General features: G+C 36.0%; 1 protein-coding gene and 1 non-coding gene across 13 annotated transcripts in view; one reads left to right on the top strand and one right to left on the bottom strand.

Moving 5' to 3' along the window:
- Positions 1–25,427, bottom strand: part of MAPK10 (mitogen-activated protein kinase 10) — a 588,472-nt gene that overhangs the window by 233,669 nt on the left and 329,376 nt on the right. The window lies entirely within an intron of this gene.
- LOC123391884 lies at positions 8,664–8,765 on the top strand. The gene has a single exon (XR_006606569.1). It is a non-coding gene; the product is annotated as a U6 spliceosomal RNA (small nuclear RNA).

Below are 25,427 nucleotides of genomic sequence, written 5' to 3'. Positions count from 1 at the left end.
CTTTAGGGAAACCACAAGCTCCACTGTAATAAAAGGAAAATAAAAGCCATACGATGCAGAATTTTATCCTGCCCAGGGCCTAACAAAAGAAAGACAATTGTTCTGACCCATTAATGAAGCCAAGACATAAGCTGCACCTATCACCAAAATCCAAAAAAATTCTCAAATCAACAGTTCACATTTCATACTTTTCTAAAGTCCTGTCAATAAAATCAGCCAAGGGAAAATAGTAAATATGTTTCATTTGTACTTTTATAGCATAGATATTAACTGGTTCATGGTCACAAGGTTGATAAAATATTTCAGGAGAAAACAATACAGTTTTGTAGTTGTGTTTGCGATGTCCAGAGAATTTAATTTCTTACCAAGAGTCACCAAGTCTAACTTTCTTAGCAACTAGATATTAATATTGTTTGAAAGTTTTTGTCTTCATATTTGATTTTTATAAAATACAAATCTAAAGTATTTCAAAATACAGAGCTAATTCATCATTTTTGTGGTTTTTACATAAAACTCAAATATTGGTGCAAAGTGCCATATTCAAAGAAATAAAATGCAGCAACCAAAGGTAATTTAAAAGTAATTCTCAAAAACTAATGATGTAATATATGTTGGCTAATTGAACATAAAAAAAAAGAAGTTTCAATTGAAAATCTCTTTAGAATACTGGGTGCCAACCTACTAGAGTTCCCATTTAACTATTATGCTGTCTCAAAGTATTTGCATTTTAAAGAAATCATTTTTGTTTCTTAACTCCTAGGTATACCTCTTGAAAATATTAAGGATATTTTATTTAATATTAATATTAAAAATACTAAATAATAAAATATTAAAGGAATCTAATTTATACCCCTTTTCTTTAATCATATTTTTCCTCATTCCTATTGATTTCCAATTTTCCCCACTTCTACTTTCAACTCTCTTCCCTAAATTTTCTTCCAACAGTCTTTAACATCAATAGATAAGGCTTTCCCTTTCTATTCCCTTGCTATTCTCTTTTTCTCTCAAAACAGTATCTTCATACATGTACCCATTTGTGCTTTTATTCTTTAGCCTCTAAAGATTATGCTAATATGCACTGTAAATTTGTTAGGAAGGAAAATAGAGAAAAGCGTGTCTCCTCACACATTAATATTTTTCATCCCTCTTCCATACATATTACCTCTCTTTAGGAAGTCTCAAGATTGTTTAAGGTACCCAGCATTCTAGTGTACTTCCAAATAGCAGTTCTCTCTCAATCATACTTGACAGAAAGACTGAGGTTAAGTACTTTTCTCAATTAAATTGCAGATAATAAGGAATTTGGCTTAGGGCTTTGTCTCCCAAATTAAAACATTTTTCCAGTGAACACCAAGCTTCTTTAAGGCTTTACATGGACAAACATACCTTAACTATCTCCAAAACTGCCTTCACTGGCATTATAAACTGAGCCAACTTCATGAAAACAAAGGATCTTGATTAAAACAAAGAAAATTAAACCTATGATAATAATTTTGTGTGGCCACTGGATGAACATGCACCAGTTTTTTCCACAGGATAAATATGATTTACTCTGATCATGGTGGATTCTTAAAGAATCACTTCTAATTACACTGCCTGATAAATAAGCAGAAATATAAAAACCCTTACTCCATAACTACTTAGGGAATGAGATTCTACCTAATTTTGTGCAAAACATAGGATTACTAGATGTTCCACTGCTAGAATATAAAGAAGGTCACAACTTAAAATAATATGCATCATATTTCAGGTAAAATAAAAGTGAAATATGTGACAAGGAAATTATATAGTCTATTTCTAAAGTGTGATTCCAAATATTTAATTCTTTTTTTAAATTTTTTATTTATTATAAACATATATTTTTATCCCCAGGGGTACAGGTCTGTGAATCGCCAGGTTTACACACTTCAGAGTACTCACCAAAGCACATACCCTCCCCAACGTCCATAACCCCATCCCGCTTCTCTCAACCCCCCTCCCTCCAGCAACCCTCAGTTTGTTTTGTGAGATTAAGAGTCACTTATGGTTTGTCTCCCTCCCAATCCCATCTTGTTTCATTTATTCTTCTCCTATCCACTTAAGCCCCCATGTTGCATCACCACTTCCTCCTATCAGGGAGATCATATGATAGTTGTCTTTCTCCGCTTGACTTATTTCACTAAGCATGATACGCTCTAGTTCCATCCACGTTGTCGCAAATGGCAAGATTTCGTTTCTTTTGATGGCTGCATAGTATTCCATTGTGTATATATACCACCTCTTCTTTTTTTTTTTTTTTAGATTTTTTTTTTTATTTATTTCAGAGAAAGAGAGGGCGAGAGTGAGCACAGGCAGACAGAATGGCAGGCAGAGGCAGAGGGAGAAGCAGGCTCCCTGCCGAGCAAGGAGCCCGATGCGGGACTCGATCCCAGGACGCTGGGATCATGACCTGAGCCGAAGGCAGCTGCTTAACCAACTGAGCCACCCAGGCATCCCAATACCACCTCTTCTTGATCCATTCATCTGTTGATGGACATCTAGGTTCTTTCCATAGTTTGGCTATTTTGGACATTGCTGCTATAAATATTCAGGTGCACGTGTCCCTTCGGATCACTACGTTTGTATCTTTAGGGTAAATAATCAGTAGTGCAATAGCTGGGTCATAGGGTAGTTCTATTTTCAACATTTTGAGGAACCTCCATGCTGTTTTCCAGAGAGGTTGCACCAGCTTGCATTCCCACCAATAGTGTAGGAGGGTTCCCCTTTCTCCGCATCCTCGCCAGCATCTGTCATTTCCTGACTTGTTGATTTTAGCCATTCTGACTGGTGTGAGGTGATATCTCATTGTGGTTTTGATTTGTATTTCCCTGATGCCGAGTGATGTGGAGCACTGTTTCAAGTGTCTGTTGACCATCTGGATGTTTTCCTTGTAGAAATGTCTGTTTATGTCCTCTGCCCATTTCTGGGCAGAAACTGGATTATTTGTTCTTTGGGTGTTGAGTTTGCTAAGTTCTTTATAGATTTTGGACACTAGTCCTTTATCCGATATGTCGTTTGCAAATATCTTCTCCCATTCTGTCAGTTGTCTTTTGGTTTTTTTAACTGTTTCCTTTGCTGTGCAAAAGCTTTTGATCTTGATAAATTCCCAATAGTTCATTTTTGCCCTTGCTTCCCTTGCCTTTGGCGATGTTCCTAGGAAGATGTTGCTGCGGCTGAGGTCGAAGAGGTTGCTGCCTCTGTTCTCCTCAAGGATTTTGATGGATTCCGTTCTCACATTGAGGTCCTTCATCCATTTTGAGTCTATTTTTGTGTGTGGTGTAAGGAAATGGTCCAATTTCATTTTTCTGCATGTGGCTGTCCAATTTTCCCAACACCATTTATTGAAGAGGCTGTCTTTTTTCCATTAGACATTCTTTCCTGCTTTGTCGAAGATTAGTTGACCATAGAGTTGAGGGTCTATTTCTGGGCTCTCTATTCTGTTCCACTGATCTATGTGTCTGTTTTTGTCAAATATTTAATTCTATATGATCCATATTGGGAACATCACACTTAAAATCACATCTTATCCAGTGTTTAAAGACCCAAACAACATTAAATACCACAAAATTTTCACCATTTTATGAATTTTATGAAAGACTATTTTAGAGATACATCCATCTAGGCCTAAAAGATCCTAAAGTCAAGTATTATTCTACTACCTCTTGAAAATATGCATGATAGTAAAAGGGTAAAATCAATAGTATGGGCTCTAGTTTTCAAAGTGTAAAGATATATGAACTTTCAGTTTTAATTAAAAATCCATCTCCTTCAGTAAATTTCCCATGATAAGGGTAAAACATTTTTTTTACTTACTTAATTTCAGTGATCCTAGCACTTTATTTCTATTTTATCTGGTAATGAAATATAGCTAGTCTATTTGGCTTCAAAGTCAAGCAAGCCTATAAGCTATATATGTGTAGATTTTCATTAAGTATGTGACATTGAGGGGCACCTGGCTGGCTCAGTTGGTTTAGCATCTGACTCTGGATTTAGGCTCAGGTCATGATCCCAGGGTTGTGAGGCTGAACCCCAAGCTGGGCTTTGTGCTAGGCATGGAGCTTGCTTAAAATTCCCTCTCTCCCTCACCCTCTGCGCCTCCCACTACTGCTTGCTTACTCACATTGTCTCTCTCAAAAAATAAAATAAAAAAATAAGTATGTAACACTGAAAATATACTTTCAGCTTTTAATAGTTCATTAAATGGTTTTTAAGTGTAAGTCTGAGAAATGCAAACATTTCTGATACAAATTGCATGGCCTAAATTAAAATTGTTTCTTAGGGCTTTCACCATTTTGTTGAGTTTATTTAGATAATTCATGTTTATATCATTTCCTTTTTCCATGATCAGTGGTCTTCTAGTCCTCAAGATTACCAACCAATGTTTCTATATTTTCCTAGTACCTATCTCTCTTATCCTATCCCCCAACCCCTAGCTATTAAACTAATTTTACTCTTTTCAAACTGTATGCCCTTTCCAACCAACTCTAAATTCTTAGAAAATAATTTCATCTCCTCATGCACAGAGGATACAGAATCTCTCTGTACTAGTCAGGGTATAATCTAAACTTACTGTAACAAAGAGACTCTAAAAGCCAGTACTTAAATATGATAAATGCTTACTTTCTTCTGACATAACATACAAAGGCAGATAGGCAAGTAATCCAAGCTTTGCTCAGGAGGATAGCAAGGATCCCAAATAAACAGGTTGACTCCTGCCCTCACATGATGACAACATTTGGTTTTCACATCTGTATCCAAGACTGGATACCATTTTAGTCATTTCCCAGTCAGGTGGAAAGAGAAAGGGTAATCCAGAGTAAGCCACTTACTGTACTTTTCCTAGGATATATATATATCATCCCATTCATATCTCATTAGCCCAAACATAGTCACACAACCACATTACCTGCAAGGAAGGCCATTGCAAGGGAGGTCCTATTACTAGTAAGAAAAAAGAAAATTAATAGCAGAGGACAATTTAGCAGTCCTCATCAAAAGAGTAGGTAGAAAATTTTCCAATTATTTCTGTAAATCGTAACTCTAACACTAACCATAAGCCACAAAAAATATACCTGGATCCACACCCTTATTCTTTCCTTTGGTTAGTTAAGGACCAAGTCAAACTCCTTTCACCTTGAACCTACCTTTATTTCATTTTCCAGGAGTCTTCCTCTGGTATTTATTCTCTTTCCTTTGTAACTTCAAATCTACCATGTCTACTAGCTTGGTAGCTTTAAAGTCAGCATAGTGGAAATATTTACACCACAGAAATGGACAAATGGCCCAAACCTATGGTTTTGTTCCCCTGAAGAGCCAGTTTTTCAATTTTTGTTTCAATTCATTGTCTTGAATTCATTGTTTGCATACCAATCAGGGGCTTCTTAACCCATAAGGTGAATCATGATCATATGATTAACTTCTCAAACATCATAAATCTGGGCTAGTTGTCTCTTTCATGTGCTCTTAAGAAAAGCTTGAACATTCTTATCCTACCATTTATCACACTATGTTGCAATAACCTGTTTACTCGTTTTTATTCCCCTATTAAACTGTTTAAAGATAGAAAGTATTTCTCTCATGTATTCTCAGCACCTAAAACACATAATTAATACCTAAAAACTATCTGTGGAATAAATGAATGATATAACAAGTGTGCTTTCCCCAAATATATGCCAATCTCCACATTGCTCCTTTTAAGCAATATCCTTGTTACCCTTTATTCCTCAATTTAAGAACCACATATAATCACATGGATAGATTGCAGATAATCTATCCATCCTGATCACACTTTTAAAAAGCAGCAATAAGGGCACCTGAATGGCTCAGTGGGTTAAGCTTCTGCCTTCGGCTCAGGTTATGATCTCAGGTTCCTGGGACTGAGTCCCACATCGGGCTCTCTGCTCAGCAGGGATCCTGCTTCTCCCTTTCTCTCTGCCTGCCTCTTTGCCTACTTGTGATCTCTTTCTGTCAAATAAATAAATAAAATCTTTTTTAAAAAGCAGCAATGAACTTGACTAGGCTCTTAAATATTAGAAATATCTACCCTCGTCAAAGTCACTGAAAATGTTCTTTTGCATTTTATTTGTTCATATTGTACAAAGTTTGACTTAGAATAGAACTGCAGCCTCAGCTTCCACCTTACAAAAGCCTTCTGGGAAAGAAAGTAGTTCTTGATAGCTAGCTTCTGTAGCTGGAGGACTGCCACAAAAAAATCTGAATAGGCTGCTGTTCCTTAAAATAATTTCCCTCATTCATGCAAATTATGTTGCTTGAGAAGAATTATTTCTACAGATGAGTACAGAATAATTAATATAATGCACAAATCCCATCTCTAACTGGAATTTTGACATAATATACTCCCAAATTCTATCCCTCATGAAATTTAGCAAAAGTTCAGTATCTTTTTATGTATATAAATGACACCCCCCGCAAAAGTGTTTTCTTTGTAATAGTTATCTCAGTATCTTAGAGCCTCTCAGCACCTAAAACAATGCCTAACATAATTAATACCTAAAAACTATCTGTGGAATAAATGAATGATATAACAAGTGTGCTTTCCCCAAATATATGCCAATCTTCACATTACTCCTTTTAAGCAATATCCTTGTTACCCTTTATTCCTAAGTGGAATAAAGGGTATTTTTTGTCAAGTGGTAGTAGTTTAATTTCATTTTATCTCGTATTCAAATATTACTTTATCTCTCAACCTCAATTTTAAATTGAGTCAATGAAATGACTTTCATTGATATTGTCTATTCAAATATTAAATCATTTTTAAACAAAAATATACTATCTACTGTGTGTCTGGCCCTCTTTTAGACATTGAAAAAACAGAAATAATAATATAATAGAAGAGTCTTCCCTTGGGGAGTTTATATTATAGTAAGGGAGAAAGACAGTAAACATAAATAAACCATATACTTTCAATGAGTAGTAAGTGTTCTAAGGAAAAGAAAGACCATGTGAAGGAATGTCAAATGTGTCAGGTGAGGGAATAGGCAGGATAATCAGACAAGGGTTTTCTAAAAGAATGACATAAGCGCTGATGGGGAAAAGGATATCTGGGAATACAGTAGAGGAGATAGGATCCCAAGTAGAGGGAATACAGCAGCAAACTGAAATACCTGAGGGAAATAGGAGAGTAGTGTGTTTGACTGACAGAAAGTTAGTAATGATCGGAGTATAGTGGTTTTAAATCACATGGTCTCCCACCATATTTAATTTTATTTTCTTCAAGAGACTATGTACTCATAATGTTAATCATAAGCTTATCAAGCTACCATCATGAAATCTCTATGCACAGAATTAGGAGAGGGTGGGCACTGGCACATCATTATGAGTATTTCAAAGATACAGATATAAATAACTTCAAGAGCATAAATTAAATAATTAATAATACTAAAGCATAACTTAAAAACTAGGAAATGATGAGTCTTGAGTTTTTATTACCTTTTTCTTTTTTTTTTTTTTTTAAGATTTTTTCATTGGGGCGCTTGGGTGGCTCAGTGGGCTAAAGCCTCTGCCTTCAGCTCAGGTCATGATCCCAGGGTGCTGGGATCATGCATTGGACTCTCTGCTCGGCAGGGAGCCTGCTTCCCTTCCTCTCTCTACCTGCTTGTGATCTCTGTCTGTCAAATAAATAAAATCTTTTAAAAAAATGTAAAGATTTATTTATTTAGTTAGTTGACAGATCATAAGTAGGCAGAGAGGCAGGCAGAGATAGAGAGAGGAGGAAGCAGGCTCCCCACTGAGCAGAGAGCCTGGGTGTCCCTAAGCCACCAGGTGTCCCTACCTTTTTCTTTAATGGTATTTAATTGTGAGCTTATGCATTTTGATTTTTAATAATGGCCATGTTGAATAACTGGGTAACCAAACTCTTTAGAATTTAACAACTGTTTCCTGCAAGCTGGTACATGCCAGCTCCAGCACACCACTACTGCATGCTCTCTGCGAGTAAGTGCTCTTCAGTCTGTCCAGAAACCTAAAAGGATCTATGGAAATATTTAATTTTTAATTTTGTATTTTGCTCCCTTCTGCCAAACGGTTTCTCCCATTTCTCCACACTCACCTGAAAACACACAAAAAGTAACTTAAAAAGGGGAAAACTGACTTGTAGATCTATCATTTGTGGCATATCCTGGAAAGTCAACTGAGGGTTTTTATTTTTTATTTTTATGATTTTTCACGCAATAATGTTAAGGTCAAAAATCAGAGTTCTAGGATTCCATACTAGCTCTTGGCAATGAAAAACTAACAAAATTGTTTTACTGTAATCATATAACACACTTAAATTTAATACTAAGATTACGAAGATGCTCTTTAAAGTGCTTAAGCACTGAGATAAAAACTAATGATTATATGACTATATGTCTAAGCAGAAGGTAACTTTTTTAAATGCTAAGTTCTTTTTGCAAAAGCAAAATACACAGAATGAGGTCCTAAATAACCAGGATTACCATGTTCCAAGTTGATAAATGTAAGAGCATTGCTAGAACTGTAGAACACTAAACACTGACTTACCAAGAGTATGTACTTTTATTCCTTCTCTATTCTTAGCCACATTGTCATTATTATCCATGTAATGGATGATTGTTAAAATTTCATTTTAGCAAATGGCTTACCAAACATTAAAAACTTTTACTCTCATGCTCACTTTGGCAGCACATATGCTAAAATTAGAACAGAGAAGACTAGCATGGCCCCTAAGCAAGGATGACAAGCAAATTCGTGAAGCATTCTATTAAAAAAAAAAAAAAAAAAAAAAAGTTTTTTACTGTCTGTTGGGAGGCCTAGAGCAGATGTTACCATTTATTTTGAAGAGGAAACAAACACACACAAACAATACATAATAGTACTCCTAAAGTTGCAAAAAATTAAAACAGTTTACAGATTGGCTTTCTAGTATAAGGAAAAAGAGTTTAAATAATAATAATAAATTATGCTAAATAGATATAAAGTTCCTTGTGTACATATATATATATGAAATACAAAAGTATAAAATCATAGTGGTTTTCAAATATGTACTTCCGTTATAAGCAAGGTGTACAAATTACAAAAGATCATGGGCTTACACAGGGAAAACTGCAAAATGGTTTTCTTTGACAATAATTTGTCTATATCATTATTTTAACACATTTTACACATTTCAAAAGACAGATGTACAATTTTATGTATGGAGAATTGTTTTAAATGAGCTGTACATAGTATCATAAAACCTAAGCTAATAGGCAAATTGGCCTCAAGGCCTTACTAACAAATGTAGCTTTCAAGAACAGCAAAAGAAATGGCCTTGATACTCATTAAGTAGAATTGACTATAATTCACTAACTCCCCAGTGTGGCACTACATTTGGTATCAGAATAAGGATTGCCTTTGGCTATAGAGTTTACTCCAAACCATGGACAGAGTGGACTGCTCATCTCTCACTTAGCTTATTACATATCAGATGGAGCATGCAGTTATGTGTGGCTTAAGGAACAGCTTGTGTTCTAAATCACAAAAATGTGCTTACTGAAGAGCAAGAGTGAGTTAGTTATATGTGGTCTAGGAATCCATATGAGTTAGAGGTTTTGCGATATAAGAAGATCTGCAATAAAAAATTTAAAAAACCTAAATATTAGAAATGTTAACTTAGCAATATTTTTAAAAGTAAAATTACAATTAAAAAATAAAACAGAGCCACCATAACCAAGTAGTCGATGTTAAAATCCTAATAATCTAACATATTGATATAACTCCCCAATAGAATGCACCAGAAAAAACATTCCTCCTCTAAATTCATAAACTTAATCAAATCAAAGAAAGCATCAGACAAGCCCAAATTGAAGAATGTTGTACAGAATACTTGACCATTATTCATTCAAAGTATCAAGTCACAAGGAACTGGCACAGATTGAAGGTAAGGAGACATACATGGTAAGTAAATGCAATGGAGGATCCCGGACAAGACCTTGGAACAGAGAAAGGATATTAGTGGAAAAACAGGAAATTGGATAAAGTCTGTAGTTTGTTGATTGTGATGGATTACTGTTAATTTCTTTGCTTTGTTCATTCTTCTATGGCTATGTGAAGTATTAACCAAAGGGAAGCTGAGTAAAAACTACATATGGAAACTGCAATGTCTTTGCAAGTCTCTTATAAATCTAACATTATATCAAAATTACATGTTTAAGAAACACATGAATATACAATATATAAAATATAGAGAAAATGGAAATTACATATTTTATTACCATACAAACCAAACATTTGATTGTTGATTTGCTGTTGATTTGATTTGTTATTTTCATTTTTCTGTCTTTATTTCCTTTTCTTTATAGTAAAACCTCCGAACACTTGTCTTTGTTAAGGCTGAGCAAGAGTGAGAAGGCACTCATTCTGCAACCTGAGTGCTTAGCTTCAGATTCTATCTCTACCATTTGCTGTGTGATTGGGGCAAACTACATCTAAAAACTAAAATTTAAATTTAAAAATTAAATTAAATAGATTAACTTTCTTTGCCCAATTTCTCTACTGTACAAATGGAGAAAATAATACCTGCCACATAGAGCTGCTTAAGAATAAATAAATTAATATACACAAAGCACTTAGAACAGTAAGTGCATGAAGTGAGCGCCACGTGACAGAAGTCTAGAGGCAGAGCGACATCTCCCACTCAAAGGGAAGGAGGGATCACTCTTTGTCTCCCTTTCCTCCCTTGTATAAAGAACCTGACATTCCTGGAGGATGGCTCCAGATGATCAGATACTTGTGGTTGAAATTTTGACTCCTAAAAGTATAATGTGTGAAGGGGCAACATTAGCAGAATAAAGCAAGCAAAAAGTTCCCAGCCCCACCACTCCAGACAAACTCTCCCCGGATGGAAATGAGACTGTGCTCTCAGCTGCCTACTTCTTTTTTGCTAGCCATCTTCCCCATTCCCCCTTAACTCCAGTGTTCCTGCTGCTCTCTGAGCTGTTGCATGCCTTTCCAATAAATCGCCTTGCTGCTCAAATTTGTAAATGTTGGGTTCTCTTATTTGCGGTCAACCACAAACACTCTGTGCACTACCCTGATGCTGTTTTCCAAAGTCTGTCTGAGTCTTCCTCTGAAAACATTGTCCTCAGATTACACTTTGACTGAAAGGGAATGAAGTTTCTTGAGTTGGTGTTTGGAAAGGAGAGGAAACCCTATTGGAAAGTAGGCTCATTGAGAAAGGGCTCACAGACATTTCATCATATCCGAGCTGCCCATTGTGCAAGTTCTCTCCAGGCCCAGGTGGAAAGCCATTATTCATGGAGATTTAATGGACAATACAACTATTGATTAGACCTATGCAAAAAAATGGCCCAGTGTGGGATTATTCTCAACACAACTCATTATACATTGAACACTAGAAGTCCAATCTGTGACCTTCAGTGGGTACCTCATAAAAAGACGTCAATATTAGAGAACAGCCATAGGTATTTTCATGTTTTGCACATAGGAAAAATTATTTAGGAAGATGGAATAATTACTGAAGGACCTAGATTACCATGTAAATGCAATATTACTTACACAACTGATGAGACCTTGGGAGAAATTCATTAGGCCTTGTAAGAAAAACTCAATTAAAAACTCATATTATTATATTACAAACTTGGATTGGATAAGTTTTCATAAGAAAATACAAAATAATGAAAGCACAAGCCAAAGCCTCCACTAGAGTTTGTGAATGTAATGTACAATGAAAATGTTACACACAGCTAATCAAGAATCAAAAATTCTAATGAATCATACTATTAGTGTGATATATTTAAAGATACTTCCTCAAAAAAAAAGATATTTCCTCAAGGTAAACATTATATTAATTTTTAAAATTCATCCTATTGTAGTTCTGGTAATTGCTTGGCTTTTTATTTTACTATGGATTTGCTGGATATTTATACAACTGCATACTGCTCAGAAAAAGGAGAAACAAATGGAGATAATTTAAAAACTACAGAGCAACTTATAAAGGAGTAGCAAAAATGAGAAATTGCAAGGGTAAATACAGTTCTAAAAAAAAAAAAAAACACTTGATTTTTCCCTCGTGCCAAAAGGGAAGAGTACTCCTCCCCCTCCCTTTAGCATTTACCTTAGAAAACTTGATCAAATGCTTTCTCTGTCATTTTGAGATGTATATAAGTCTTTTAAAAGATTAATAAACCTCACACTAGTTCTGCATCCCAGGAATGCATTTCTCAGAGACCTCAGAGCAATTTCTTTGAAGTGTGAACCTCTAGGAGGTTGGATGGCATTCCTTCCACCCCCCCCTTACCCCCCCCCAACGGGACTCTGGGAATTTAAACCTCTGTGTTTGGCTTCATGATGCTATTTCCTGCTTGTCATAAAGATACAAGCTAAGGAGCAAACTTCCAGTTGTACAAGAAATGTTAAGAAGATGTAATGTACAGCATGTTGACTATAGTCAATAATATTGTACAGCATATTTGAAAGTTGCTAAGGGAACAGATCTTGAAAGTTCTCATCATAAGAAAAAAAAATGTAACTCTTATGGTGCCAGATGGTAACTGGACTTATTGTGGCGATCATTTCACAATATATACAAATACAAATCATTATGTTGTACACCTGAAACTAACATAATGTTAGATGTCAATTACACTTGAATTAAGAAAAAAGATATAAGAAATTTTATTTTTTCTTTCAATAAAGATAAATTAGCATAACTGTAATGAATTGTATTTGCCTACCTAGCTGTATTAAATGGTGAGATTTCTTTCACTGCCATCTCCTCAGCAGATTGCGTGCAATGTGCATCTCAGTCTGATTAATCTTTATACAATAACGAAACCATTTCATTCTTTTCTACATGGGAAGGAATCACTAGGATCCCAACAGATTTTATTTCTAATTATATTTCCCAACCCAGCTTAGTAGTAATGGGATATAGTGGGAATAATTCCTACAGAAGCTCATTAACTTCTCTCTGAATAAGCCCATTCCCAGTTGTGGAAAGCCATGTAGGATATGGCATCTGACACAGAAACATCAAATAAAACAAAACATTAATATAATCTACCAGCAGTGCTAGAAGGAAAAAATAAAACAAAACTTCTGAATAATGTGTTTTTTTAATGTTAATTCAGTATTACTCTGATACCAAGTAAGGAATACTAGAGAGATGTAATGCCAACACATAAGTGAATAGTGTTCCTATGACACAATGGGCAATGAACTACAAACATTTTGAAGGAATAATAATATGGTAAAATTCCCAGAAGGTTGGAGCTATGCCAATTTTAACTCATTTTTTTTTACAATATTCTAAGAAAATGTCAAAAAACTTTCAATGTTAAAGCTGATGACACTGACAAGATTGAGTGATCATAAGGTTTGAGTGCCTAGATACGTGGTTTTGTACAATGGAGAAAAAAGTGTATTCATGAGGTTTTGTAAAGGTAAAAGCACTTTCTTTGATGGTTAGTTGTTTGCAGTACAGGTCATCAAAGACATTGTCATGTCTGTTTTCCTATTCTCCTGAACAATGTGTGTGAAAAAAAGAACATTTCCTAGACTGCGGATGGTAGAACACCAGAGTCCCACAAGACATTATTTGTATTCAACAAGAAACAATAAAAAGCAAGGAGGTTTTGTGGCTAAATAAATCTGAGAATTCCCTACTTGAAGTTTTATAATTTAGGTAAACATATTAAAGGCTATGAAGAAACATACCATAAACAATCCCAGTTAATTAGAACCTCCCCCTCGGCATCAGGGAAATACAAATCAAAACCACAATGAGATATCACCTCACACCAGTCAGAATGGCTAAAATCAACAAGTCAGGAAATGACAGATGCTGGCGAGGATGCGGAGAAAGGGGAACCCTCCTACACTGTTGGTGGGAATGCAAGCTGGTGCAACCTCTCTGGAAAATAGCATGGAGGTTCCTCAAAATGTTGAAAATAGAACTGCCCTATGACCCAGCAATTGCACTATTGGGTATTTACCCTAAAGATACAAACGTAGTGATCCAAAGGGGCACGTGTACTCGAATGTTTATAGCAGCAATGTCCACAATAGCCAAACTATGGAAAGAACCTAGATGTCCATCAACAGATGAATGGATCAAGAAGATGTGGTATATATACACAATGGAATACTATGCAGCCATCAAAAGAAATGAAATCTTGCCATTTGCGACAACATGGATGGAACTAGAGCATATCATGCTTAGCGAAATAAGTCAAGCGGAGAAAGACAACTATCATATGATCTCCCTGATATGAGGAAGTGGTGATGCAACATGGGGGCTTAAGTGGGTACGAGAAGAATAAATGAAAGAAGATGGGATTGGGAGGGAGACAAACCATAAGTGACTCTTAATCTCACAAAACAAACTGAGGGTTGCTGGGGGGAGGGGGTTTGGGAGAAGGGGGTGGTATTATGGACATTGGGGAGGGTATGTGTTTTGGTGAGTGCTGTGAAGTGTGTAAACCTGGTGATTCGCAGACCTGTACCCCTGGGGATAAAAATATATGTTTATAAAAAATAAAAAATTATATTAAAAAAAAATAATTAGAACCTCCCCAATTACTTGACCATGAATTCTCCTCCCCTTTCTCTTTACCCATTTAATAAAAACAACAATAATAATAATGACAAAAATAGCTATCACTTATTAGGAACTCACTATGTGTCACAGTTTTAGGTACTACTTTACATGTAAGGCTCACTTAATCCTTATTTTAAAAAAAAATATGAAGAACATACTACCATGGTTACCCTCTTTTTACGAATGAAGATACAGAGGTTTAGAAGAATTAAGTAATTTGCCCAAAGGTCACCCAACTTGTGTGTAGAGAAAGAACCTGAATCTAGAAAGACTACCTCTTAGCAACTTGTTCAGCTGCCTCTTCTTTCTTAGCAAGGAGCTGCACATGCTCAGAACTTTCATTACTCAGAAAGGTTATTGCTTTCACTTCAATTCTTCTTACTTGCTTCTTCGAATGATTTCCATTCCATGTTTGGTTAGAGTTATGTTCCCCAGTTTCCATACCTATCAGCTACACTATCATCATTTCATTGTCCTTTCCCTCTGTTTTGGCTATGCTTCTCGAATTTGTCCTCCACAGTGCTCTGTGTCTTTGTCTCATCTAGATAATAGTAAATAGAACAGTAATACTACCTGCCTCATAGGTTATTATGAGCTTAAACAAACTAAGACCAACAGTGAAATGTCCTTTGAACAGCCGTCTGGCTGTAGCAGGAGTTCAGTGAATATTAAAATTAATATTTACCACCCATATTATTAGTGCTATTTTCCTCACTGATCACAGTCTCTATGCAAAGTCAGCCTCTGTGTGATATAGAAACAATGTACTAGTAACAGGTGTATAACAACATTTGACTGTCTAAAAATGTAGTATATACACAGTAAAAGGATTATAAACCAGTTTTTGAATTGGTAGATCTTTATTCCTGCCAAGGGTATGAAGTAACAAAGAAACAAAAGATCTTTGTACCTACTTTCACAAGAGCAAGATTTTTACTCTTTCTTTCTTGCCAGGCAGACTGTCCATTGCTTTTCTTGGTCTAGTTTCCATGATCTTGCAATGGAAAGTCCCTAGGAATCTAGCAAAAATAGTTAGCCCTTGTTTTTTTGTGTTTTTTGTTTGTTTGTTTGTTTTTAATTTATTTATTTTCAGCATAACAGTATTCATTATTTTTTCACCACACCCAGTGCTCCATGCAATCCGTGTCCTCTATAATACCCACCACCTGGTACTCCAACCTCCCACCCCCCTGCCACTTCAAACCCCTTAGATTGTTTTTCAGAGACCATAGTCTCTCATGGTTCACCTCCCCCTCCAATTTCCCCCAACTCTCTTCTCCTCTCTAACTCCCCATGTCCTCCATGCTATTTGTTATGCTCCACAAATAAGTGAAACCATATGATAATTGACTCTCTCTGCTTGACTGATTTCACTCAGCGTAATTTCTTCCAGTCCCATCCATGTTGCTACAAAAGTTGGGTATTCATCCTTTCTGATGGAGGCATAATACTCCATAGTATATATGGACCACATCTTCCTTATCCATTCATCCGCTGAAGGGCATCTTGGTTCTTTCCACAGTTTGGTGACCATGGCCATTGCTGCTATAAACATTGGGGTACAGATGGCCCTTCTTTTCACTACATATGTGTCTTTGGGGTATATACCCAGGAGTGCAATTGCAGGGTCATAGGGAAGCTCTATTTTTAATTTCTTGAGGAATTTCCACACTGTTCTCCAAAGTGACTGCACCAACTTGCACTCCCACCAACAGTGGAAGAGGGTTCCCCTTTCTCCACATCCCCTCCAACACATGTTGTTTTCTGTCTTGTTAATTTTGGCCATTCTAACTGGTGTAGTGTGGTATCTCAATGTGGTTTTAATTTGAATCTCCCTGATGGCTAGTGATGATGAACATTTTTTCACGTGTCTGATAGCCATTTGTACATCTTCATTGGAGAAGTGTCTATTCATATCTTCTGCCCATTTTTTGATATGATTGTCTGTTTTGTGTGTGTTAAGTTTGAGGAGTTCATTATAGATCCTGGATATCAACCTTTTGTCTGTACTGTCATTTGCAAATATCTTCTCCCATTCTGTGGGTTGCCTCTTTGTTTTGTTGACTGTTTCCTTTGCTGTGCAGAAGCTTTTGATTTTGATGAAGTCCCAAAAGTTTATTTTCGCTTTTGTTTCCTTTGCCTTTGGAGACATATCTTGAAAGAAGTTGCTGTGGCTGATATCAAAGAGATTACTGCCCATGTTCTCCTCTAGAATTCTGATGGATTCCTGTCTCACGTTGAGGTCTTTTATCCATTTTGAGTTTATCTTTGTGTACAGTGTAAGAGAATGGTCGAATTTCATTCTTCTACATATAGCTGCCCAGTTTTCCCAGCACCATTTATTGAAGAGACTGTCTTTTTTCCACTGTATATTTTTTCCTGTTTTGTTGAAGATTATTTGACCATAGAGTTGAGGGTCCATATCTGGACTCTCTACTCTGTTCCATTGGTCTATGTGTCTGTTTTTATGCCATTACCATGCTGTGTTGTTTTTGCTCCTGATGTGACTTTGTGTGTTTCCCTCTGTTTTGTAGATATTTAGGATGGATGGTAGGATTGAATGCATTAGAGGAAGCCAACGAGAGGCTATTTTTAACAAAATCATTGTATCCTCCCTTAAAGGATATTTTTCAGACAAAATTCACATCTTCTAAAAGCACTTCTGAGATTTTTTTCCAGTTCCATACTTAAAACTTGGAGATTTATTCACTTGATGAAAGCAGTTACATAATTTCAGTGTTATCTCATGCATGAATTTCAGAGAAGACTAAAATCTATCTAGTTGCATCTACTTTTAAAGAATTGTATGGGCTAACAAATCAAACCAGCGTCAGTTGTCAGTTTGTATTCCTTGATCTGTACAGCAGTAAATTATAACCAAATTGCTTTCACTCTTTGGATCTAAAGCTGGCTTGCCCACTGCTTAGGACACCATTGGCTCTCTAGCCTAGAGCAGTAGCTCTCAACAAGGACTTTGGGGAGGTGTTCTTACCACTTTATTCCCACAGAGATTCTGTTATTACTCTCTCCCATGACTACCTAAAGGGGAAGTATTACTGGTAATGAATAATAATAACTACAACAGCAGCTAACACTTGAAATGTTCACTGTGTGCCAAGCACTGTTTTAAGGGCTTTATATATATTAACTCACTTATTTTCATTCTCATAGCAGCCACATGAGGTAGGTCCTATTTTTAGCCCCATTTTACAGATGAGGAAACAGAAGCAGAAAGAAGTAAAAAAAACTTGCCCAAGGTTACACAGCTAGTAAGTGGCAGGGCTAGTAAATGGCACAGCAGAGATACAAATCCAGGCAGTGTGGGACACCTCATGTACACAAGGCATGGGTAGAGAGAAAGGTCTTTATCTCTACAGAGTGTTCCACTTCCAGCTCCCCAACAAAGAGTAGCCTGAGGCAGAGTAACCCTGTTGGTTTGTTGGTGATACGTCTCAGTGTCAGTGAAGACTAAAGAAAGGGAAATTTAAAGGCTGAACCAACAGGATTTGGAAATTGATGGACAGAGAGCGAGTTAGAGCCTGTTTGGAAGAATGCACTGTTAACAGCAATAGAGAATCATATCTGCCTTCAGGGAACTTCAGATGCATTCAGGAAATACCAGAGTGTAAACACACCATTTGAATTCAATGAAGAAAATAAGACATGAATTGCTCCAGGTGTTACAGGAGGACATAGGAGGAGCACTTTATGAACTGGGCAAGGAAAGATCATCAAGAAGTCTTTAAAATACCAAAATCCATTTTCTAAGGTTATAGACCAATAAATCCAGTATTCACCCTTTACAATCAATCAATAAAAACTTTCTTCAAGTGCTGCCTCTACTTGTCAAAGTCAAATAGAAACACTGCAATTGCCTTAGCGGTGACTCTAGTGTTAAATTTTCTAAGTATCTATTAATTTTAAACTATTTCTTTCAAAATGTTTTATCCACAAACTTTTGGTTTTGTTGTTTTAGTTTTATTACCAAAAAAGGGCCACATTAACTCGACATGTAATCTAAGTATATTCTTAATATTAAAAAAAAAGAAAACCATGAATGGTATAGATTTACAATCAGTAAACTGATTGCATTTCTGGGAATAATGTAATAAAATTTGTTAAGACCTATTTTTTTTTTTTAAAAAAAAAGGAATATTCACCTCCAGGTAGGAAACACAGCTGCCATCCTTTAAGAAAAGAGTTGTAAGTAATGGTTTATTCTGTACTTCTAAACAGCAGGTGTTCTAAAAAAGCTCAAGAGAGTCAAGGTATCTTTATTGTCCCTAAATATTCCTGATATAATGTAATTCTCTCTGTTCAAATGCTTATGTTAAAATTATTCCCATTAATAAATAAGTTATACACTAATGCACAAATCTAACCAAACCTTTTTTTTAAAGGATGACTTTTTTAAAGGGTGATATGACACTTGGTCATAGCAGAAATAATCACAACAGAGATGACTCAAGTTAAGGATGGTTTTCAATAATGTTGGTGATAGCTAGAATCAAGCTGTACCTTGAAATTTGTCTAAAAATCAGATCTACTGTGTTTGCATTGTTTACATTCCTGTGATAAAAATGGAACCCACTGAATTGAATCACTGATGCTTCTAAATATATAGGAAAGAAAATCTAATATAAGAAAACCCAAGAGAATGAAGAGGTAGGCTATGTACAGCTTCTGGGGTTACCACTGGAGACATGATCACCCAAACCAAGGAAGCTGAGTTAAGTATGGAAGACTGGCACGGGGAGGTAAACACTGGAAGAACTGGACTGCCCAGGTGTCCCAGCTCTAGATTTAGTTTTGTCAACTCCTAAGCTCTGGCCCTAGGCTTCAGCAGGGGGAAACGAAGACACTGGACTAAACAATGACCAGTGTCAAACTGTACCAAATCTAAGATTCTAAACTCTCTGTTTGTTGTCTTAATGTTTTAAATTCTGTATTTTCTGTCATGTGAAAAATTGCATGCTTTTCATTATTAAAAATTATAGTCTAAAATCACATATGGTTTTAGATTATCACTCAACTATTTTCTAAACCAGAAATGGGGTACATTTTACCTAATGTAAGATAGTTGATCACAACAATGTTACTAGCCTATGGCTTCGGGAAAATACCAGAGATTCCCTGAATTGCTTCTTTAGGGAACAATGAGACTAAGTAATCATTAATTCATTCAAAGCACTTTCATGAAGTACCGCTACGTGCCCAGTCCTTTTCTGAACATTGGTAAATCTGAGATGAATGTTAATGGTCTTTTCCTTCCAAGGAAGGACACAGTCTAAGGAATGTAAGATATTACTTCCAATTAAAACACACTTTTTTAAGTGCTATGATAAGGCTGTAAATCAAAGATTATGGAAACTCAGAAGAGAGCTTTTGATTCTACAAATATTTATCAAGCATCTGCTCTGTGTCAAGCACCACTATAAGTGCCACTGCTATAGCAGTGAAAAATAAAAGTAAAAAAGACTCAGCCCTAGTTGTACAATAGAAGGACATTGGGGAAGGTATGTGCTTTGGGGAGTGCTGTGAAGTGTGTAAACCTGATGATTCACAGACCTGTACCCCTGGGGATAAAAATACATGTTTATAAAAAATAAAAAATTAATTTAAAAAAAAGCCCCAAATCAAAGAAATATGCACAATATTGCTGTACACTGATGAAAGCTATTAAGAAAAATAAAATAAAACAAGGGATATAGACTGGTAAAGGATTCCATTTTAGACAGAGAAGTCAGGGATAGCCTCTGTGCTGATGTGATACTTGGGCAAACATAAATGAAGCAAAGGAGCAAGAAGGATATCCAAGTGAGTGGTCCAGGCAAAGAGCATCTGCGGAAAAGGCCTGAACCCACTTAGCATGGGAGTGGAGAGTGACAGGGAAGACTACAGAGTCCCAAAGCATCTAAGGACTAGATCATGCAGGGCCTGCTGCCCATCTCAAGGAGGCTGGACTTGCTTCTTGGAGGATGGAAAGTCATTAAACGTTTTTGAGCAGAAGACTGACATGATATTTTTATTCTTAAAGAGTGATTCTAGATGCTGCATGGGGAATAAAGTATAAAGAGGCAGAAGCAGAGAATTAGAGTGAAAGCATAGAGAAAAAAAAATGAAGAGATAATTTTTGTATTTATGTTATGATATACATATATGTCTAACTATATCATATTATAGGGTATATTAATATATAATGACAAATTATATTTGCTGTTTATATTATATAAATCTCATATATACCATATTATTTGTACTAAAATATAACATTCTTATATTCCAAGATTATCATTACATTCAAATATATTTTATATATAATATATATATAATTATAATACATGATCCATGATGTATTACACTGTCCTTAATTTTTGTATTTTTAGAAAAAGATGATGATGTCTTAGAGTAGGGGAAGTAGCTCTCAAGGCAGAAAGAAGTACTCATTTGAGGGAAATATTTTGCAATTAGATCTAACAGGACTTGCCAATGGGCATTCTGTTAGATGTGAGAGAAAAAGGGCATTATGGAAGACTCCCAAGTTTTAACTTGAGCAACTACGTGAATAATTATGACACTTACTGAAATAACAAAGAATAAGGTGAAGAAAGTATTGAGAATGGGGCTGAAAATGAAAAGTTTTAATTTGGACATAATAAATTTGGAATGAGCATAGATGAGATGTTGATTATGTATGCAGGTCTGGATAGAATATGATCAAAGAAGTCAGAGTTGGAAACACAGATTTCAGTCATTTATGTGTATTTAGCCACAAGACTGTGTGAGCAAGTATAGGAAGTGGAAAAGGAAGAAAAGAATCATGGTAATTGAGCTATCAAGTACTCCAATGTTTCAAAACGATGAGATCAAGAAACAAGCAAAGGAGCCATCATTTGGACCAGAGAAAACCTGGGAAAGCGACCTGGGTAGCAGGATGACCTGCTCTATTAAGACATCGTGAGGAGGATGAGTCCATGAGAACTAAGAATGACCAGTGGATCTGCCAGCTGCTGCTTCTCTCTGAGATGCTATTCCAGTTGTGCACAGTTAACAGTCTCTCTCAGGTTTTTATCCAAAGTTACCTTCTCAATGGTGCTGGCAATAGCCACCCTACCAAAAATGTCAACCCATTCTCCCAGTTACCTGTATCCCCTTTCCCAGCTTTATTTCATCCCTTAGCACTTTATCATTATTAGTAGATTAGATGTTTTACATTGTCGATTTCACTCATTGAAATAAATCCATAAAGGCAGGGATCTGAGAATGTGTTATTCATTGCTGTTTCCTCAGCACCTAGAATAGTGCCTGCTACCCAACAGACACTCAGTACTCAATAAATACTGACTGACTGAATGAACAAAGTCATCAACCTCTACATCAGATCTAGGAGCTTTAAAAATTTGGCCTTTTTCCTCTGTTTTTTAATCAAAGCTTAGCTTTAAACTTAGACTAGTCTTCCTGAAGTGGAAAAAAAAAAATGTGTAAAAGAAAGAGTTACTTGCACATGTCTTAAAAAAGTTAAAAGACTAGCTTGCAAAATGTCTACCAGACATTGTGTAAACTACTGTAGACTTTAATGATGCAAAATATATAAGGCAGCAAGACCGCTGTCATGGAACATTCGGTCTGGTGGTAAAAGAAAACTCATAAATGGGAAAAAAACAGCATAGGATCATAAGTGTACACACAGGTAAGGCCACGAGAGGCCTAATCAAAGTGAAGTCAGGGCCAGGACAGGTGGAGAACTGGATCAGATGTCACCTATGCATGACAGAGAATACATCAGAAAAAATTCTGAGATTTAAGTCATTTGTTCACTGAGTATATACTGACATCTCAGCACCACAGCAGGCACTGGGGATATAATAAGCCAAAAAAACTCACACCATTTCCCTTACAGAATTTAATCTAGCATGACTTACAACCTACCTGTGTGAAATCAATGTGCAAACGAGCATCTGTTGAAATACTTTACAGAGGGGGTGCCCGGGTGGCTCAGTCACATAAGCGTCTGCCTTCAGCTCAGGTCATGATCTCAGGGTCCTGGGATCCAGTCCCACATCGGGGTCCCTGCTCAACAGAGAGTTTCCCTGTTTACCCTTTTTGTGCTCTCTCTCTCTCTCTCAAATAAATAAATAAAATCTTGAAGAAAGAAAGAAAGAAAGAAAGAAAAAGAAAATGTTTTATAGGTCCTGAGTCAGCTATCTAGGTAGCCATGCTACCTAGATGAATGGTTCTGATGAATGGTTCTGAGTGACATCCAAGCACACCCCATCACTGGCCAATGGTAACAGAAAAAGTACAAGGTTTTAATTGAACAGAGGCAGTCGACTGAGCTATACACATTTTCTTTTTTAAAGAAATGCATTTAGCTTTGACATTTCAAACTGAGACCAGGCACTGGAAGGCTAGATGCTGGGATGAAAATAAATGTAAATCATAACATTTCAGCATAAATTTTTAGATTTTCATATAACTCATCTCTAAGTACCAGTAATCATTCTAGGTGATTTTATATTGCCACTGATATTTGCCAACTTTCAAACTGAAAGGACTCTAAGGAACTAAATGTCCTTAGGCTGAGACAGGAAAAGGAAAACCAAATTTATTTTGCAAGAGCTAATGCTACAAATTCTTATGAAATTATATATTTGGGAGTGAATTATATATAAATATATGGACAGCCATATGGATTCTTTCCTAATGATTTTATACATTTTTATACATATAGTAAAAGAAAACTTTAGGCAATCATGCTTCCCTCAGAAAAAACAACTGTTACATCAAGACTTTTTTTTTTTTTAATTCTGGTAAAGTTAACATACAGTGTTATATTAATTTCAACTTACAGTAGAGTGACTTATATTTCTCAGTGCTCATCAAGCTATGTCTACTCTTAATCACCCTTTACCTATTTCACCCACCCACCCCCATCTACCTCCTGTTTGTTTTCTATAGTTAAGAGTCATCAGAATTTTTCCTGAACATTCCTGAACCACAGTATATTTCACAAATTGAGCCCACAGAGAATGATACTTTTTCCCAGATTTTACAATGTTGCTGATTCTGAAGAGTATTTATAACAAAGTTGGCCAATTAATCAGAAACCTTGTAAAATTTTCAGTCTCTAATTATTAAACCTGGAATTCTTTTTTTTAAGAAAATACTGTTTAGTATTCTATTTCTAACAAAAAATTAAGAGGAATGTGCAGAAATGTGTGCAACTGAGTGATGTGCAAAAAGTGTAAGATGATATTGATTTCAATGACTATTAAGAAAATAAATCCTTCCTTCCGCATCACTGGTACAAAATCATAAAATGTTGACACATAATCCTCATTTCATTCTGTCAACGACACATTGGAGGAAAAAGCATTTGGGTAAGTGAATGAGGGATTCCTGGAATCAACTGTATTTGTGATGCAGAAATAATATGTTTTATAATAGCTTGGATGAGATGATTTGGGAGATGGAGGGGCAATAAAACTACTTTAGAGAAGGTTGTGGTGGTCTGTGATCTAATAACTATTTTTGCATATCTCACTATTGTTTCCCTGACCAGGCTGCCACAATACACCTTTTTCTTTCAGGAGAAAGGTACGAATGCATAAAACTAAGTCAGCATGAAAAGTTTTGTCAAAGAAAGCCACTATCAACTGATTCTGAAGAGTATTTATAACAAAGTTGGCCAATTTCCTTCTCTCCATATGTACAAATACAACTGTGTCTATGGTTTCAATGTGCGACATTAAATAAAATTACTGAGTCTTCAACAAAATCTGAAATCTACTTCATGCCCTCTATTTAAAAAGACAATAAGGAGTGCCTGGGTGGCTCAGTTGTTTAAGCGTTTGACTCTTGATCTCAGCTCAGGTCATGACCTCAGAGTTTTGAGTTTGAGTCCCACATTGGGCTCCATGCTGGGTGTAAAACCTACTTAAGAAGAAAAAAGGCAATAAAAATGTAAATATATTTTTATTAAAAAATTAATATGCCAAAATGTCATAGGGGCAAATGTACAGGTATATGTACAGAATTATTCATTCCTTGTGAGTTAGGTGTTCACTGTACTTTTAAGAAATAAAACCTTAGAAAACATTCTCTAATTACTATGAAAGGAAGAGAAGATTGATATAAGCCTGTAGCTATTAAGTCAGGTCTATTTCAACAGTTGGGTCAAAAGACGAGCACGTTGCACTGCTGCTTTAGAGTGAGTTGAATTCACTCTTCTGTCCAATGCTAGCAACATTATTAGTACCCCCCACTTATTTCCCTCTGGTTTTTACCTCTACATTATGAAGGCTGCTCCCTATGAATACCTGAAGTTCTCTGCCTGAGGACTTCTTTCTGGCCACAGTGAACATGCTCAACCTACACACAGGACAAACTCAGAAGTGTAGAGAGTTAACACCCACAGAAGCAGCTCTCAATAAATAATGGATGAGAAGTGGAGAGATATATACAGCTGCCGCACTTAATTGCAATAGCTCTGAGGTAGGCTAAATTTATTCTACCTCCTCAAGTTTCTCTGCAGGATTGAGCCCTTTGGTATATCTGGTAAGTGAGTTGACAACACACCATTTAGTGTTTTTTTCCCTTCCCTCTCTCACTTCTCCACTCTTCCACTCGTAGTTCTCTGAGCTACTCTGCAATAAATCCTTACTGCCAGGTTAACTTTGAGATAGCACAATCCCAAACATATGGCCAGAATTTATGTTTCTGTTGTATATAGGTTTTTAAATGTGGGCCAGAATTCACATATAAATATAAACAGGTCAGGTTCTGAGAGGATTTAATTAGTCCGCATATTCGGCCATTAGAAGTTATACTA

This window comes from Mustela putorius, unplaced genomic scaffold (genome assembly GCF_011764305.1).
Source record: "Mustela putorius furo isolate JIRA1106 unplaced genomic scaffold, ASM1176430v1.1 tig00000382_pilon_pilon_pilon, whole genome shotgun sequence".
NCBI classification, from domain to species: Eukaryota; Metazoa; Chordata; class Mammalia; order Carnivora; family Mustelidae; genus Mustela; species Mustela putorius.
Note: the sequence above shows the minus strand (reverse complement) of the source record. Positions and strands in the feature narration are given on the sequence as shown.